A 19,039-nucleotide genomic window follows, 5' to 3' on the forward strand; every position below is an offset into this window, starting at 1 on the left:
CCCCTGTCCTCTCATCTCCTCCCCTGTCCTCTCATCTCCTCCCCTGTCCCCTCATCTCCTCCTCTCTCCCCTCATCTCCTCCCCTGTCCTCTCATCTCCTCCCCTGTCCCCTCATCTCCTCCCCTGTCCTCTCATCTCCTCCCCTGTCCCCTCATCTCCTCATCTCTCCCCTCATCTCCTCCCCTGTCCTCTCATCTCCTCCCCTGTCCTCTCATCTCCTCCCCTGTCCTCTCATCTCCTCCCCTGTCCTCTCATCTCCTCCCCTGTCCTCTCATCTCCTCCCCTGTCCCCTCATCTCCTCCTGGAAACGCACTCTGGACAAAGAAGGGCAAAAACACCTCTTTGACATTCCCAGATGAGTGTGTACCGTATGTCTTCCTGAGTCATCGCGGACATCGGGTTTGTGTGATTTATTTTGAGTGGTTTTAAGTGACAACCCAGCTCATACACACCACAGGGATGGGAGAGATACGCACCAAGGTAAAAGTTAAAATGAGGAATTTATTTTAAAAATAATGAGGAATGAATGATCGGAAAAGTAACAAAAGCCAAGGGTGGAATGGGGACCGTATAACGTCAGTAGAGTAGTGAGCGGATGTCTGGATAGTTTTTTGTCGTGGATCGTGCTAAAAGACATACTGTACCAATAACTGAACAAAACAAAAGATGTGCGTGTGGGGGAAGAGAGAAAGCCTGCTGTTGGACTACAGCACCAACATCCAGGCCCAGGTGCAGCCAATTAGCACTAAGGACCCTACCGGGCCCCACCTACTGGGCTCCTGTAAGACAGAGAAGACACACACAGCACACAACACACAAAACACCACACAAAACACCACACAACACACCACACACAACACACCACACACAACACACCACACTCAACACAACACACCACACAACACATCACATCACACACAACACACCACACTCAACACAACACACCACACACACGACATACAACACACCACACACAACACACCTCACACCACACACAACCTACCACCTACAGCAGCCATCACCAACAGGCAGACCGCAGTCCGGATCCGGACCCAGAAGCCGTCCAATCCGGACCGCGTCTATAACCCGATAAATTAATGAGAATTTCTCCCTTTTGACGGGGCGTAGGCAACTAGTTTGTAGTATTTGTATCCTTTGTAGTATTTTACGGCATTTGTTTACTATCTCACGCGTCGCTAGCCAATCAAATCTGTGTTCATTGCCTGACGTCACCCAGTCTACACGTGACAGCCTAGCTATCGTTAACTTTACTGTAATCAGAGCGATTCCTTGCTAACATTAGTTGGACACTGCATGACCAGAGAAACGTAACGACAAAAGAAGAGGGAAGTGAGATGCTATAAGACAGAATAACGTCAGCCAAAACATGCCGTGCTCTAAAATAAGAAAAATAGATGTTGAAAATAGGGCGTTCCATCAAGAACCGAGTTGTATATATTCATTCTCCCCGCGGGTAGCTCTAAACCCGTTTGTCTCATATGTTCCGAGACGGTAGCCATTATCAAAAGCGGCAACGTCAAACGCCACTATGAAACTAAACACAAAGGCGCTTTTGAGGAAAGATACCCACTGAGATCAGCACTGAGGTCACAGAAAATACAAGAGCTGAAAGCCCAATATGATCGATCCACAAAGATCCACAAAAACGTACGCATCACCACGGGACCCTGGCTTGAGGCCATTTTGTCAAACTGGACCTCTTAGAACTTTACTGGTCACACTTTACAATAAGGGTCACAAAAAACATTAGTTAACTGTTAACTAATGCTTATTTTGGGTTAGGTTAGGTTACTAATGTTAATGAATACCTTAGTTAAGGTTAGGGCTAGTGTTAGGGTTAGATGAGTTAACCTTAGTTAACATAAATAACATTAGTGAATGGCTAATAGAGACATTAATTTACTGTTACTTAATGCTTAATAATACATTAACTAATGTGTATTAATGTACCCTTATTGTAAAGTGTTACGACTTTACTTGATTACCCCTGACCTACAGTATAACACACCACACACAACACCCAACACACAACACGCCACATACAACACACAACCACACAACGCACCAGTTAATGTTATCACGACTCTGATTCTGACCAGACACAACACAACACAGTGGCCGACAGAGTGGTAGGGTCATTATTATTCACTTTCCGTGAATAATAACTAAAAAGTAACTCTTTTGGTACAGAATAATGTTTGTTCATCATTGTGATTGCCCTCCATGTTACCAAGCTCCTGTAATTTACTTGTGACTCTGAGACCCCGTTTACACCTTGCATTAAAATGTGTCTCCTATCGAGATTGTATCTAGATAATGATTTAGCCTGATTACATTTACACCTGGCATTAATATGCATTTCGATTAGCTTCAACCCGATCCGTTTGAGATCCGATCGACTCTGTCCAGCTGACAATCGAACGTCACATCCTGTTTGTTCTTGAATATTTTCGTCTGAGTAAATTGAGAGTAGACACTTGTCTCGTCTGGACTCCAACCTTACCAGGATCCATTTTAATGCTTTCTTGCTAGCTGCCATGGAAGCCTGCTCCTTGCTGGTCTGGAACCGGCGCGTTCCAACGCCCACGTTGTTGATATGTGGATTAAAAACGCATTTCCATTTACACTTCTATTAAATGTGGTCGAAATGCGTCCCTGACCACCTCCGGAGGTGGTTTGGCCGATCGGATCGCAATCCGTCCTCAAAGCATTTTGGGCGCATTTACACCTGTATTTTCATGTGGTTTAACACGATCAGTTTGCAATCTGATCACCAAAAACGCATTTTAATGCCAGGTGTAAACAGGGTCTGAGGTACAGTACAGATGGATATGTTTGTGTTTTTCTGGACAAGTAACAAATGGATTTAAACAAGATTATGAGTTGTCATGAAGGAATATATCATTAATTGTACATGGGATCATCTCAAATGAGACACAAGCTTTGTATTATCCGGTTTTCCATCTCATGAGGATACTGCCAAGATAATTGTATTATCCAGACCATAAAATCTAATCAGATTATGTGCATTTGTTTAATGGAATTAAAATAATGTTTTAAATCCCCTCTCCAGTTATGAGCAAACAATCAATCTGTCTTTTAAAAGCAGTTAGGCAAGAGTAGTTCCATTAAACTAAATTATGCTATTTCTATTCAGCATAGAGCGGATACACATGGCAATACCATGTTTTCAGTAATGAAGATGGAGTTATTCAGGCATTAATACTAATGCCCATGCTATGAAAAACTTGACAAAAACTGGAGTGATATAAAAACATTCTGAAAGAGAAGACTGCATACTTGTGTGAGTGTGTGTGTGTGTGTGTGTGTGTGTGTGTGTGTGTGTGTGTGTGTGTGTATGTGCATGCCTGTATGTGCACGTGTGTGTGTGTGTGCGTGTGTGTGTGTGTGTGTGTGTGTGCGCCCGCTTGTATGTGCATGTGTGTGTGTGCGTGTGTGTGGTCGTGTGTGTTCAGATCTGAACTTGTGTGTTTCACACTGCCGTTGAGTGATTCTCCCTGAGGATTGATGGAGTGCGATGATACCAGAGCATGGCAGAGAGATTCCTTTCTCCTGTGCCCAGAGTACACGCCGTGAGTGGAGAGAAAACAATTTCCTTTTAATGGAAGCCCCTAATGTTCCTCTGTGTCATTAAGAATTCCAACAGCCACCATATTTGGAAGAAATCTTTGAGTAATTAATGAAATTGCCCCCATCATGCGTGGATTCTAATGGAAAGCACCAGCACAGTGTTACCAGTCTAATGGCACAATGTCCTATCATTACAAATAGGCTGATTCATCAAGGAGAGGACACTCAATTACAGAACACTCTTCTACTCTCCTTCTCTCTCTCTTTCTCCTCCCTCTGATCTGTCTCTCTCCTCTCTCCATCTCAGTCTCTTTCATCCACCCTTCTATCTCCTAACTGCTCCAAAACGCTTCTTCTCCGCTCTCTTTCCCCTCCTTTCCTCCTCTCCTCTCCTCCTCATCCTCCTCTCGCTTCCATGGTGACAAAGTGCTTTGAGAAGCTGGCCAAGGACCATATCTGCTCCTCACTGCACACTCGACCCCACTAGATGTGATAGCTCACATCCTCCACACTACCCTATCCCACCTAGACAAAAGCAAGGGTACGGTGTTGGGTTACGTGAGATTGCTGTTCAATCAATCAATCAATCAATCAATCAATACTTTATTTATATAGCACATTTCCTGCAAATTGCAACGCAATGTGCTTTACAGAAACACGACATGAAACAATAAGAGACAATACAAAACAACAACAGACAATACAACAAGAGGTGTTTAAAGGAGTAGTAAAGGGAAAATGCAGCCCTGTTTTAAGGTTACTTATGATCATATACAATGGTTCAGATCAAACGTTGACAAAACTAGCACTTTTGAGAAAGTCTGATAATTGCTCTACAACCGTTTTGGTCATACAATGGATGTGGGTGGGCACCGTGAAAAATCATTAAAAAAACATGTTAAAGGACAATGCTCGTTTTTGACAACCTGGACCTTATTTACGACATATTATAAGACGTTTGACTCACCGAGATCACTTTGGTGTGGTTCGGAGGCATGTAGAAGAAATGTAAAATCCAGCGCGAGCCAGTATATCCATGTAATGCCGGTGGTGGGGGAACTGAGAATGCAGTTTCTAAAAATCTATTTTCTGCCACGAAACGGTTTTCATCAATCTGTCTTGATGAATCGCTAGTTGTGCTTACATAGAGCATAACTGTTGTGGTTTTCACATGCCATGATCTTTAGAAACGTCTTTCGAAACGAAATAGCTTCCTCACTTGCTCCAGCACTAATGCGCACAGATCGCAATCGTTGCTCCAGCACGCTGTGCGCATGCGTGCTGGAGCAAGTGAGGAAGCTATTTCGTGTCTAAAGACGTTTCTAAAGATCATATTACAGAGGCATGTGAAATACCACAACAGGCCTATGCTCTCTATGTAAGCACAACTAGCGATTCATCAGGACAGATTGATGAAAACAACTGTTTCGCGGCAGAAAATAGATTTTTAGAAAATGCATTCTCAGTGCCCCCACCACCGCCATTACATGGATATACTGGCTCGCGCTGGATTTTTAATTTATTCTACATGCCTCCGAACTACACCAAAGTGATCTCGGTGAGTCAAACGTCTTATAATATGTCGTAATTAAGGTCCAGGTTGTCAAAAACGAGCATTGTCCTTTAAACTCTCAATTTCAAAGACAAGAAACTCACCGAGGTGTTAGTTGGCGTTCTGACATATAATTCGCCATAAAGTAAGATTCTAGTTCATCTGGAAAGGCTTTTTGAAATATTTAGCATAGAACTATTTAGTCGCAGCACATATGTGTGTAAACTTCCACAAACTAAGTAGCCTAGGAACATAAACAATAACAATAGCTACCGTAAGTAGTTCCACTTCCTGAATCCCCTCTGCGGATTGATCTACACATCTACAATGGTCGCTTCAAAACAAGTCAATGGATTTCATAAAATAATCAATAAAACCCTACAGGATTCATACTTTGCGGCGAATTTGATGTCAGAACACCAACGGAGACCAATTACCCCCTCGTGAGCTTCTTGTCTTTGAAATCGAGAGTTTAACATGTTTTTGAATGATTTTTCAAGGTGCCCACTCACATCAATTGTATAACCTAAACGGCGGTAGAGCAATTATCAGACTTCCTCAAAAGTGCTAGTTTTGTCAACGTTTTGATCTGAACCATTGTATATGATCATAAGTAACCTTAAAACAGGGCTAAACATGCATTTTCCCTTTACTACTCCTTTAAAAGGCGAGATTAAATAGATACGTTTTGAGGTCTCGCTTGAACGCCTCCAGGGTCTCAGTCAATCTGAGGCTCTCTGGCAGTGTTCCACAGTCTGGGGGCATAGTGGCAGGAGGCTGCCTCTCCATGCCTCTTCGTCCTGGCTGCTGGGACTGTCAGAAGTTCGGCACCAGAGGACCTCAGGGATCTTGCTGGTGTAGGCCTATATCTAACAAGCATGTCAGACATATATTTTGGAGCACGGTTGTGGAGTGATTTATACACCAGTAGAAGAATCTTGAAGTCTATTCTGAAGCTGACGGGTAGCCAATGCAGAGCCTTCAGGACGGGTGTGATGTGAGCCCTCCGTTTGGATTTTGTGAGGACTCGTGCCGCGGCGTTTTGTATCATTTGCAGACAACTGATGGTTTTCTTTGGTAGGCCACAAAAGAAGGCATTGCAATAGTCCAGTCTACTGGTTATAAATGCATGCATAAGTCTTTCAGTGTCGGCCTTTGAAAGGAAAGATTGCACTTTTGCTATGTTTCTTAAAAGATAGAAAGATACCCTAGTTCAGTGACTACAGTTCAGCTTTAAACACTTTAACTCCACCCAGACTTGACACAAGTTCAAAGTCCTGGGGCAAAGCAGCAACCCTCTACCCAGTGGTGTCAGGACAACAACCTCCATCTGAACGTTAGCAAGACAAATGAGATGCTGGTGGACTTCGGGAGGAAGCAGGAGAGGAGCTACGCCCCCTTAATCATCAACAGGACCTGTGGAGGTGGAGTGGACAGTTTAAGTGCCTTGGCGTCCAGATCACCAAGGACCTGACATGGAGACACATAGACACCGTGGTGAGGAAAGCACTTCAGAGATTGTATCACCTCAGACAACTGAGGAAATTCACAGCGTCACACACACCTTATCTGTAGCTTAACATTGTATAGATTGTATGTGTGATTGTAATTGTTCTGTGCAAATTGTAATTTGCACAATGGCGATTAGCAGAGAACACATTCACAAAGCTTATCATTAACTTTAGCATATAGTTTGTACTTTTTTGTGTAATTGGTAAACTGTGTATTGTAATTAGCTGTCACTTTTGAGCATATCACAGAGCCGGCAATAACATTTCACTATGATTGTACACGTACGTTTGCGTGTGACAAATAAAGATTGAATCTCATCTCCTCCTCTCCTCTCCATTCCTCTCCTCTCCTTCTAACCGTCAACAATATTAGTCTAGGTCACTTTCCTTTCAGCCTGCAGATATAGGGTTTCAGTACTGTGTGTGTATTAAACAGACCAGCTTGTCTGTATGCACTCAGTGTCCCACTGTCACCTCAGTTGACCGAATGATACCACGACCATGACACTGAAGTCATTTATGAGTTTTAAATGTTTGCGGTGTTTATTGCTCAGCCAATGGTGAGGTTGTTTGCATTTCTTGAAGTGAATCGACCACAACTCAGCTGATAAGAATATCTCTTTTTGAGCAATGATTCTCGATAGGAGCTGTAATTCCTAGGAGCTGTGATTCCTCCTCCTAGTGTGGGAGGAGGAATGTTATTATGTTGCTTTGGAAGTAAGAAACACGATACGATCAAGATAGAGCTGACTTTTTTACATGGTCAAAGAGACAGTTGAGCCTTTTTTTCGTCTTGGCTTATGCTCATGCTCGATTGACGGCAACTGGGAATACAGTACCACCTACAGTAGTACGGGAACAACAGCATGCAGGATCGCAAGGCCCTACAGAGAGTGGTACGGTCAGCTGAACGTACCCTGGAGGGGCCACTTCCCCCACCTCGAGGACATCTACACCAGAAGACGCCAACAGGATCCTGAGAGACCCCAGTCACCCTGGCAATGGACCATTCTCTCTGCCTCGGTCGGGGAAAAGGTGCCGCACACACACATGGAGAACACTGAGAGACTCAGGAAGAGCTTCTTTCCCCAAGCCATCCAGCACAAATGACTGTCTAATGCATACAGTGGGAGGGCGGCTGTAGCTCAGTTGGTAGAGTGGGTCGTTCAGTGATCGAAGGGTCAGTGGTTCGAATCCCAGCTCCGACTGTCCACATGTCGAAGTTTTCTTGAGCAAGACACCTAACCCCAAATTGCTCCCAATGAGCAGGTTAGCACCTTGCATGGCAGCTACCGCCATTGGTGTGTGAATGTGTGTGTGTATGGGTGAATGAGAGGCCGTTGTAAAGCGCTTTGAGTGCCGCAAAGGTGGAAAAGCGCTTTATAAGTGCAGTCCATTTACCATTTACAGTGTCACAAGATGGATCAGGATCAGAATATCTAGTGTATATAACATAACCATACATGCAAATACAAATGTCAATATATCTCAGCCCTGAGATGATTTATTATAGATATAGAATGTACATAACACACCCGTGACCACACCCCCAGGTTATTACTTGATATCCATACTGTATGTTAATTCTAATACTACTATTAACTTAGTAACACTACTGCTCACTCATATGCTCCTGTTAACTCTTTTGCTTTCTTATATCTCTTTTGATAATGGTCTGGTGTACTTTTCATGCTTTTTACTTTTAGATACCATTCATACTGTTTAAATCTATTTTTATATACTTCCATTAATCGTAGCCTATTACCTAGTACTATTCAAGCTATATAAACTACTATACCTAAACTACATCTTGACTCGTTCAGTTCATCTGACTCCATTTCATCCGACGCCTTCAGTTCATCACTCTTTCCATAGGCGTAGCTTTATTAATGGACGCTAGGGATATGTCCACACCAAAGCCACGCAAACACAAATGATCCCCACCAAAATAATTGCAGTTTCATACATTTCATACACAGAGGCAACACAATGAGCTTTAGTAGTAATGCAAAGTTTGCATTCCTGCCATTTGGTGTGTAGTCCAAAATCTGTCAGTCAACCCTCTGTCTGTTACTCTGTCCTGTCTGTCAGTCTTCCCTCTGTCTGTCTACTCTGTCCTCCTCTCTGTCAGTCTTCCCTCTGTCTGTTACTTTGTCCTCCTCTCTGTCAGTCTACCCTCTGTCTACTCTGTCCTCCTGTCTGTTAGTCTACCCTCTGTCTGTTTACTCTGTCCTCCTCTCTGTCAATCAACCCTCTGTCTGTCTACTCTGTCCTTCTCTCTGTCAGTCTTCCCTCTGTCTGTTACTCTGTCCTCCTCTCTGTCAGTCTTCCCTCTGTGTGTTACTCTGTCCTCCTCTCTGTCAGTCTTCCCTCAGTGTGTTACTCTGTCCTCCTCTCTGTCAGTCTTCCCTCTGTCTGTCTACTCTGTCCTCCTCTCTGTCAGTCTTCCCTCTGTGTGTTACTCTGTCCTCCTCTCTGTCAATCAACCCTCTGTCTGTTACTCTGTCCTCCTCTCTGTCAGTCTTCCCTCTGTGTGTTACTCTGTCCTCCTCTCTGTCAGTCTTCCCTCTGTGTGTTATTCTGTCAGTCTTCCCTCTGTGTGTTACTCTGTCCTCCTCTCTGTCAGTCTTCCCTCTGTGTGTTACTCTGTCAGTCAACCCTCTGTCTGTTACTCTGTCCTCCTCTCTGTCAGTCTGCCCCTGTGTGTCAGTCTGCCTCCCTGTCTGTCTCCTGATGATGCCTATGTGGACATGTCTCTAGGACCCTGTCCCATTACCTCTTGCGGATATATTTGTTTTTGCTTTTTTAATCTCTTCTCACCGCCGGTCGGGTCTCAGGAGTGTTTCACAACAATACCTCCACACACAGACCCTCGCTGGCCCCCGGTGAAAAACAGAGTATGATCAAACAGAGTGTATGATGTAAGCCAGAGCAGATGGCGTCTCCTCATGTAGCGCTGGTGATGGCGATGCACTCCTCGCAGCGATGGACAGATCATGAACGAGGCTCAGCCCAGCGTGATCCTGTGGATGAGGAGGATCAGCAGGTGGATGAGGAGAACCGACGTGTCCGGCGGGGTCTCTCTCTTCCTGCGTGGGGAAGAGCCCCCCCCCCCCCCCCATAACCACTTAGATGAAAGTGTAACATACCTAGACCCTCTATTGTAAATGATCAAGTAATGAGGAAAGTGTGGTTTATTCACATTTGATAGAAATGTATGTGTGTGTGTGTGTGTCTGTGTGTGTGTGTGTGGGTGGGTGGGTGGTGTTGAGTGGGATGGGGTGGTTATACATTTATTGTGCCAGCCCTGTGCTGGCTGGTACTGGCTACCCCAGGAAGAGGTGAGCGGGTCATTGTGTCCACTGTCGATATCTCTGCAAAGGGGGCAGATGGGGAAGCAGTGGGGGGTTGTGGGAGTTGGAGACCTTTACCAAATCACAACGGTCCCATGCACCCCGAAGGCCATCTTAATGCTCAGCCATCCATTATGGCTTCCTGGTCCGGGAGGAAGTTGGACAAGCTGTCTATGGTGGGGCTGGAGTCTGGAAAGGTGAGAGTGTGCCAAGTTGAGGCACGGCCACGTCCCATTCCGGAGAGGAAATCCCTTTGTTCACTTCCCCCTCACAGATCTGAGACGGCTGGATAAGTGTCAGCGACATGGGTGGGAAATAAGGTGTACCTATGACTAAGCATTTCAGATCTGTGTGTGAGAGAGAGAGTGAGGATAGATGAGAAGGGAAGAAGGTTTTGGATTGAAATGCAGCCCAGGTACCTAGGCCCAGTCCTAACAGGCCCAGTATGTCCCCAGCCTGGCTGTCACTTTTGGTCACTGTTGCCTGGCTGATGCTGGTGTGTGTTTGTGTGTGTGTGTGTGTGTGTGTGTGTGTGTGTGTGTGTGTGTGTGTGTGTGTGTGTGTGTGTGTGTGTGTGTGTGTGTGTGCGTGCGTGTGTGGCTGGCGCTGGGATGGACCCATATGTCACTGGAACATTAGCCCAGCATGGAGGATAACAAACAATGTGGACTTTTGACAGGAATCGTCTCTGATGCTGAAAGATGTAACAGAGGAGTATTGTCTCCTGCTTTGAATGCATAAGACTTTTTAACTGTATTGCTTGTTCTAGTTGCTGTGTACTGTTAACTAAATCAAACTTGTATTGCTGTGAAGCCTTGGAGAAAGCCTGTCTGGACAAGTCTTAGCCAGGTTTTTGTAATCTAATGTAATCAGAATATACGTCTGAATTCTGTTTTTCCTGCTGACTCTAAATGTTAAATTGAATCTTTCATTAAAGAGTGAAAGACTGATGCTTGTTGGAAGATTGGTATACTGTAACTGTTAACATTAAAACTGTTAGATCTAGATCTCTGTATGGAGTCTTTCTCTGAAAAATATTGTCTGTTTTTATTCATATTGCTTGTTGATAGGAATGGAAATACAATTTACATAACATACCATTTAGTTGGCACCTTTTGCTGTCCCCAAATCAAGCACTATTGAACATGTGTTTAGCCTCTGATTTGCTCAAGAAATTGCAGGGAACTGAGTCCACAAAGTGTCCACAAAGTACAGAATCAGAAATCAACAACGTTAGCACAATTTTGCATTTAACACTGCCTTTTCCTGGAGGAGACATAGTACATTACATAGATCAGCATAATGTTAGTGGTGACAGCCTCTCTCACGGCCATGCATCTGTAACAGAATTACATAAGCCATTTACCACGGAGTCCATCTGATGGATGGCACTGCCCCCGAGCCAAGCAATGGCCAATCACCTCACTCTCCCAGAGAAAGGACACCTCACAATGTCCTTTTTAATGAGTTGTTGTTATATCCTGCTATTCTATTCCCAGTGGCGCCATTTCAGATTGTCATTTTTAACCGAAAGCACATTTGATTTACAGTATCTTGATATTCGATATAGCAGGTTGTGATTGTCAGATCCTGATTGGCTGATTTATCAGGGCAGGTTAGTGAGTGTCAGGTTCCGATTGGCTGTTGGCAGCTTTAGCCTGCATTTGGGTTGGCAGATATAATAGAATCCATTCTGACAAATGATTAATAGGTGTAATTTTACCCAGCTGTCACAGTCTTTTATTTGGGGAGGACAAGATCTGCCTGGGCCTAAGCTAGGGTAGGTGGAAGACATTTGATGAGAACAGAAGTGATTCTTGTGTACTTTAAACTAATGGCTGTTCTGCCCTGACAGGCTGACTGCTGACTGCTGCTGTTGGAAAGGCAGACTCTCTGTTTGAGGGCAAATGAACAGAAGGGAGGAAGGAGCTCTAGGAGATCAAAGACATCTGGTGTCAGATTTCATTCCCAAATGCTGCAGGAGACAGGGGCTGGGTTCTGTTCGGTTTCTGCTATGAACTCCTGAGATGTGGCAGTTTGTGCTTCTTCTGAGACAGGGGGCCCCGGGATCACAGTTTGTAAACTGACAGATAAGTCAGTAACCCTAACGTTAACCCTGTCAGACTGTCTATCCACATTGCAGCTGGACACACACACTTGACTAGCTCTCACAGCTGGGGATAGCTAAAGAAAACCAGCTGGGCTGGGCAAATATACAGTACATACAGTACCATTGTTAAAATACATATTAATGACTCTATAACTGACGCTCTCAATCCAAATACCCAGGTCCGCACATAAGGGAGGAAAAACAGGAACGCTTTTGGAGCCAAGCCAGAAGCCATGCAGTCAGCCAAGGCCAAGTTCATCCTAAATGTAAAGTCACATTGGCCAAAACTTGTTTTGAAACAAATTAGTTTCAATCACTTACTAAAACAAAACTATTCATTTACAATTGTGGTTCATTGCTTTAATAAAATGAAGCATATTACCAAATTACAGTAATCCCCCCTCCTCCCCGAAAATGGTTGTGTGTGATGTCATGTACTGTACGCAAACTGCACATTCAAAAATATGCACTATGGTACGCAAGACTATACTGGTTTGGTTTGGTTTGAGTTAAGCAGGTTTGGGGCCCAGTCATGACTTTGTTCGGGCTGCAAATACCAATGTAGAATTGTTCATTTACCAGTCTTAGAAAAATAAGACAAACAACTGCTTTTAAACAGAAGGATCAAAAAAGGAAAATACGTAATATGTAATAAAAAAAAAGGAAAATGAAAGGACTAGAAAAGGAAAATATTTGATATATTTATACTGAATGAAAAGGTGCCAAATTTAACACTTTCGTACTTTCACACTAACTTATGTGGCTTCTTAAAGCTAGAAGTACACGAAGCCAACAGTGCTCCTGACTGTTCTTGACAAAAGTCAGCCTGCGTCACAACCAAAAAAAATGTGCCCAAGGGAGGAAGAATACACCAAGCCGATAATCGGCTCCCCATTGGCACTTTTTGTTCTGGGCATATGCAAGCAACCGGTATCACAGAATTTCATGCCCATAGTCACAAAAGCGAATCTATGAAATCGTGCTGGGGGACACAATGTTAGTGAAATGATCGTGTCTGTGAGCATGAAATTGGATCCAATGCATTCCTTTAGGCTGAGTTTTTCGTGCACGCACACGGCTTCTCTCAGATCTAGCATCTGGCAAGGAATAGTTTCTTGTGTTCAGTTAGTCTCGTGAGACCATCCTGATCTCGCGAGCTCACACTATTTCACTCCACACATGCCAAGAAAGTGTTGTCTCTCATGAAGGCCTTTGATCGCCTAGAGTGGCCTTTCCTATGGTCGGTTCTTGGGGCGATGGGCTTCGGCGCCCCTTTTATTGACATGATCAAGCTGTTGTATAGCAACCCAACAGCCATGGTGCTCACGGGAAAGAACTGCTCTCCCTTGTTCTCCATCTCAAGAGGATTGAGGCAAGGTTGTCCCCTAAGTCCACTGTTGTTCGCCCTTTCACTAGAGCCGCTTGCGCAGACCATTCGTCAATCTCCCGTATTGTCCCCTATCTCTATTAATGGAACACATCATCATATGTCATTATTTGCTGATGATGGTCTGTTATATATAGATAATGCTGTGCAATGTATTTCCTGAATAATATCTATTTTTGATAAATATGGTAAGCTATCTGGGTTTGAGATAAACTGGCAGGAATCCACTGTTACCCTTGAACCCGTTCCTCCTTCTGTTCCAGTTGTCAAGAATTTTACATACCTGTGGATAGATGGCTTTCCTTCAATTCAGACAATAGTTACACATAATTATGGCAACACACTCCAAAACATTATGTCTGATTTAGATAGATGGTCCACTTTGCAGCTGAGTTAATTTCTTTAGTTCAATGCCACCACTACCCCCACCAGCTCAATACTGGAATAAGCTACAAAAGGCTGTTACTAAATTTGTAAGGTGTGGTAAGCGGCCACACATCAATCGCTCTACAATGCAGCGGGAGAGGAAGGACAGAGCACATGTGGAATCTTCTGAATGTAAACCTCAAAGGTCTTTTAGAATGATCATTTGATGGCTGGGTTGGCCTGGATAACGGGGAGAGGGGAAGGGGAAAGAGTTAGAAATGGGGGGGCGTCGTCACTGTTATTTTATTTTAGTTGGAGTTACTGTTTAGTTTTATATTCCTTTTTGTATTGTGTTGATTATTATGTTGTAATTTTTGTAATGCCTGTATTGTTTGGTTTGTTATACATTATCTCTGGTGCCCTTACACAAAGGTCCGTCCTGCCCCTATGTGCAATGTGTCACTTATCAGCCCACCTGGTTCTCCCCTAGTGTGGGTTTCTGATAACCTACTCGGGCAGGGTGTTTGAGAAGACTCGCCCAGTACTCTAACAGTCTATGTCCCAGAGTCCACCCTGCTTCCACCCCCACAGCAACCCCCCAATGACCTGAGAAGAGTGATACCGTCAGCATTGCTGGTTAACGACTGCTCTTCTCTGTGAGATAAATGTTGGTGTGGTTGCTTATAACATGCCTCAACATGTCTTACACAATACAACAGTTGCTTAGTGCAGAATTTCCTGACTCCCCCCACCCCCTTCGTGCAAAATGTAGAAATGTCCAGTAAGCAGAGACTGACCTTCATCATGTCTCAATACTTCCATTGTTTCCACAAACATTTTAAAATTAATTTATTCTTACAATCAATGTTAAATCATTCGCAATCAACAGTTTATTTATTACTGATTAAGTGTGAGATTTTAACATTTGATTTAATAATTAATTTGACCTTACATTCAGCACTACTCAATCACATACAATTCATATACTTTTTTTTAATAATGATTAAATGCAAGCTGCTGACTGCATACTGTTGATGCCCTCTCACCAATCTCCATCGGATGAATTCCAAGACGCCCCAGATGACTGGTAACGTTGACACTTACTCGGCACCACCCTCGGCCCACCCTCATCCATTCTCGGGGTCTTAGGTGGTGGTGGCGGGAGCACTCACCTTTTTTCTGTTTATACTTGAAGTAAGATTGAAACTAATGCATGGGTTGTATTTACTACCCTCCAAAAATCCATTTTACAGGGCATAATTTAGTAGAATACAATCTATATTAATGAATTAGATTATCCATACGCTCTCAGTTGTGAGGTAATGGAGCATGGCAACATGGCTCTCATATTTGTAACTCATTTAGGTGCAGAACTAGGGTTAACGATTAGGGAATGAACAACGTTCCAGCCTAGAGGCGGGTCTCAGTGAGCGTATGTCGTTGTTTAGACCGGAAACCGGAATTGCGTTGGTTAGGAGGTAAACAAAACAACAGTGAAGGTCGATGCATGACAAGAGGACCGTGAGCTAACGTTAGCACTAGCTCACTCCCCCTCTCCACTTGCCTGAAAACTCAACTGTATGCTGATGACGTCCCAGCATGTCAACTTCAGGCTCCCAACAGCTCCTGACAGCTCCAAACGAGACCCGAAAATTCAGCCCACCAAGCCAATACCTCTCCGCGGTCAGAACCCCCACTGTTTTCCTCCAAGTCTCATCCTTCTCGGATTGTCCATCAAGGTCATTCTTTTCCTGTCATCTATAAACAGGGACATTCATGTGGACCTCTCCCCTTCCTGGTGGGAGGGAACCACAAGTTAAACACTGATTTAATTTAGCTGTGATGTCCCCAGCGGCCTGGGCTTTTAGTCCCAGCTCTGGAGAGGATCAGGGCTGGCTCTAATGGTGTGTGCAGTAATGCAGAGAGGACTACAGTAAGTGGCATATCTTTTCTGCACTACATCTCTTTCTCTCTCACTCTGTCTCTCTCTCTCACTTCTGTCTGTTTCCCTGTCTGCTTCTCTTGACTTTATCCCTCCTCTCTTAATCGTTCTCTCTCTCGTTGTTGTTGTTGTTGTAGTTGTTGTTTGTGTGTATGTGTGTTATATCTCTCACAGTGATCTTGAATAGGGAGTGAGGAATTCATGTTGATTGATGACATGTTAAACCTTTCAGAAACCTTTCCTGAAATACGTGACTGTAACCACAACGAACTCCATAGGCCATTTTCACACATTATCCAAAGAAAAAAGAAGTCTCTGTCTCTCAATAAACACGAAAACACACCTTTCTTTTTTGGTTATTTGGGAAAATGGGATCACAAGAAAATAGGTATATAGATACATATATATATAGACTCTGTTAAGTTAACTTGTTGTCTTCTGTATCTTGAACATGACACCAGCATTACTGGAGCTTAAAGATAACATCTCAAATTGAGGAAGGCCATGTTGCTGATAAAACATGTTGGAACCAAAAGATGAGTTCATGCCAGCTTCCAGACTAGAACATTACATATTAACTTGCTTATCATGTAACAGTTATTTAGAATTTAAAAACAGAATAGAAGTATGCCAATAATGATCAGTAGTCAGTACTGTTAGATCCAAAGCAGAGGGCTTTCATGGCACATAATATGCATGATAGGGTTAGTGCAGGCTACAGTCTGTCCTGAACTTAATCATTTAGTAAAGCAATTGAGGTAGCAGACCTGGGTAAGTAACATAGACCACTGAAAGTATTTGAAGGTAATTGAGGTGTGTTGAATTAGTCTCGCTGTTGACTCTTGGTCCATTGGTTTCATTGCACTGGTAAATTGTGCAATTTCCCCTTGACGATTAATAAAGTTCCTAACTACCTGTATCTACTCTACTACCTACCTACCTACCTACTACCTACCTACCTACCTACGTACCCTACCTGCCTGCCTACTACCTACTACCTACTACCTACCTACTACCTACCTACCTACCTACCTACCTACAGATATGGGAACATAAGAATGTAACTTGACCCGCGGTATTCTAACAGGCGCTTTACGTCATTCCGCACCACCGCTCGCCTGCCCATAGGGGCGCAGTAATACCACTCATTGACCCATTGCTGTAGCTCATCTCGCACATTAGATGAGCCTACCGTTCTCAAACTCCTTGTTCTCTGTCTGGTTGTAATTTAATTATTACGAACAAAGCCTATCTATTTATAGTTTCTATCTCTGTAACTGTCGCCGGGTCTATATCTGTTAACTGTCGGGACAAGTAGAAGTTTAATACATTAGGCTGAGTGTTCTCATATGGAACATGGCATCAGGACGAGTAAGATGGCTAACGGAGATGACCAGAGATGTGTTTGAAATGGTTCACTCACTCCCTATTCCCTATTACCATGGATGCATTGAGTGCGACTCATAGTGAACTACATGGGGAATGATTTAACAGTTTTGGGACACTACATGGAATGTAACTGCGTAAGATATTCATGACTCAAACAAGCAGACGCGCCGATCACTGATGGCAGCAGGTTGAAATATCAGGTAGTATTCAGGTTCCATGTTTAGTTGAATGATAAATCCCAAATAAATGGTTGGAATTCTAATGATGTGCAAGTGTGATTTTGTCAACTTTAGTGCTGTCTGCTAGCTACCGTCTTCTTCACTTCTCCTTCGGTAAAACATGACACCGTTGTGTTGTGGTATTGTGGAGGGCTTAGGCAGAAGCAGGAAGATAAACTAAAATAATGGTCTCATAAGCATTTTTCGATTGTAAAATTGTGTTCACTTGTTTTAGTTTGCAAACATATGCAATTTTCTTAGCATATCTACTGGCTACATGATAACTTAGGTTTCAAGTTTCGTGCGAGCAAGTCGTGCCTGCAAGCCAGGGAGAAATGACAGGAGACCGTGGCGGGGCTTAGAACCAGAGGGGTGCGCGAGTGACATTTGGGCAGAATGAACAGGTGAAATGAAAGCTCTCGAAGAGATCTTTCTAATGCTATTGGTCAGCTTTGTATGTAATTTTAATGTGAAAGATACATCTTGAATGCAGTCAAGACAAATTATTTTGCCTCTTAACCCCCTGGTTCCAGTCAATTGGATTATAGGCTATAGGTAGCCTACAATGACGTTACCTTATGAACACAAATAGCTTAACCTATAGGCCTACATAAAAACAATAGCCTAAAACCATGTTTATTTACAATGTATTTTCTTTCATTGATAGCATGCCAATAGTTAGGGTGAGGAACGACGCGCGGTCTCTTTAGCCCTGAGACCATCAGGCAGGCAGCTCAGGAGGTCGTTGAAGGCTATATATATTATTATGATATTATGTCTAATAATACATTCGTTGAAAGTACACAGGCTGATCTACTATACGGAATTGGACCGAGGAGTGTTCTCATATGGAACTAGGCTGCACACGCCCGCCCGCGACAAGAGCTGAATTGTAGTCAGCTTTCCCCGCTGCGCGCAGGACGCGTGCGTCCCCCGCTCCGAGCGAGAACGCAGGCGAATGTCGCTCCCCGTCTGAAGCGGCCTTGACTCCTGGAATCCCAAGGTCTTTCATATTGAAATTCTCTTGATGGTCTGGTAAGTTGCGAGACGTGTTAAGGGAGTGCATCAGTCGTGATCCTTGACAGTAGGCTACCAGCCTGCGCTGCGCTCAGCACAAAGTTGGATGAATGGATGGACTTATTGGAATCGTGGAAAATGTTTATTGCGCTCTAAAATCATGAAAGCATAAATGTAAAAATGCAGCAACAGAAGTAGTGTAGATGAGATGGTGGTTTAAATGAATGGCAACACATAAATTGAGACATAAATTGAGACTGGTGATAATGCTGATAATCTACAGTAGGGCCTACCTCTGGCTGAGTTCATGGTTACAGCCATTCATCTCTTACACATGGGCCTATACAATACTTGCACAATCTACTTTGGACGTTAATCCATCCATCTATCAATCAAACTAGCGAATTCAATGGCCGGTCATGGCAAAGCACCCGCTAACGCAGGCTACCCCCCTCCCCACGATCCAGGGCTAGGAAACCGGTTCATCCAGTTTATTTGAATATAAAAGAATTTGGGGGGGGTGGGGGGTTACAATAGTCTAGTCCAGGTTCGCTGGCAAGTGACGAGCTAGTCAGATGGCGC

This window comes from Borostomias antarcticus, assembly GCF_949987555.1.
Source record: "Borostomias antarcticus genome assembly, chromosome: 6".
NCBI classification, from domain to species: domain Eukaryota; kingdom Metazoa; phylum Chordata; class Actinopteri; order Stomiiformes; family Stomiidae; genus Borostomias; species Borostomias antarcticus.